Genomic DNA, 1,380 nt, shown 5'->3' on the forward strand with positions numbered 1-1,380 from the left:
GTCTTTGGGTCTTCGGTCCGGCCTGGGTGCCGCCACAGCGGCGTGGGTCATGGCCTGTCAATGTACGGTCTCCATCCTGGTCCTCGGTCCAGCCTGGGTCTCTGGGTCTCCGGTCGGGCCCTACAGTAGCGTGTGTCAGGGCCTGTCCCTGTACAGTCTCCAGCCTGGGTCTCTGGGTCTCCGGTCCAGCCCTACAGTGGCGTGTGTCATGGCGTGTTCGCTGGCACCGGGGCCTGAATGGGCCAAAGAAGCCTCTTAAGGAATGGTGGCTGTGTGGCCCCGATATCAAAACAGAGCCGCTGAAACCCGACCTAGGGGGACCCCACCACACACACACTCTGGGAGCCCTAAGAGGGGGCCCTCTGTAAACCGTTCACACGTTTATTTTTCGGAGGTTTTTTGGCACTGCATAGGAAATGACCCCAGTGCCAATATTTTGGTTAGATAAAAGCCCAGTTCTTGGAGTTTTTTTTCCAAATCAGGTACAGTTGCAGGATTGTGACTCATTTTGTCGCTGGGCTCGTTGCCTCAATTCCCAGTCGATGTATAAAAACAAAACATGTGTCAATAAATAAAAGCCCAACTATTGGAGGAATGTGAAGGGATGTCCTTATCAATGGTGCCTTTAACGTACAGTTAAACCAAAGGCAACACTTCTACCAGAGCACAACGCCTCTACTCCCCACCTTCGTTTAACCACGCCTCACGAAGAAATGTTATGTGACAGGCGACGCGCTCTTCAAGTGAGGTTGTTTGGTGTTTACTCTTTCATCATTATAATTCGTCTACAAAGGAACGGCCAGAGAGAGGTGCATTCTCCACATGTCTCGACTGACCGTGATGATCTGCAGGAGCAGAAGGCAGGGCGAGAGAGGAATGGGTTTGTTTCAGTCTGCCGCCCGTGACTCACGGCCCGCGCTGGGAGCAGGAGGGGACGGGGGGGGTGGCGTGTTTTGGGTGTTTTCCTTGGGCATACTCCACGGCGTGTGGTTAATTGTTAGTGGAGACTTTTAACCAAACGTCTGACACGTTATTCTTGAGCCTGGTGGGCCGTAGTGGAATGACGGGGGTACGCTGCGGTTAGAAGAGCCAGCCGTCTCAGCTTGTCTTCAGGGTAAAGCTTTGCTTTAGTGAAGGAGCCACTCAGAAACCACAAGGATACAATCTCATCCCCTGTACCAAACCCAGTCTATTAATACACATTAGACTATATTTAACTGCTGTTTAACTTTGTATTTCCTACTCTTTATTTGCGACTATTTCTTTGCTATCTCCCATGATTGCTATTATCCCTCTACTTGAATCCATCTACTTGAATCCATCTAAGAATCACTAAAGACAATAACTAAACGAACAAACAACTTTCGCATCCAAATTCCA

The sequence above is a fragment of the Gadus chalcogrammus genome, chromosome 6, assembly GCF_026213295.1.
Source record: "Gadus chalcogrammus isolate NIFS_2021 chromosome 6, NIFS_Gcha_1.0, whole genome shotgun sequence".
In the NCBI taxonomy this organism is placed as follows: domain Eukaryota; kingdom Metazoa; phylum Chordata; class Actinopteri; order Gadiformes; family Gadidae; genus Gadus; species Gadus chalcogrammus.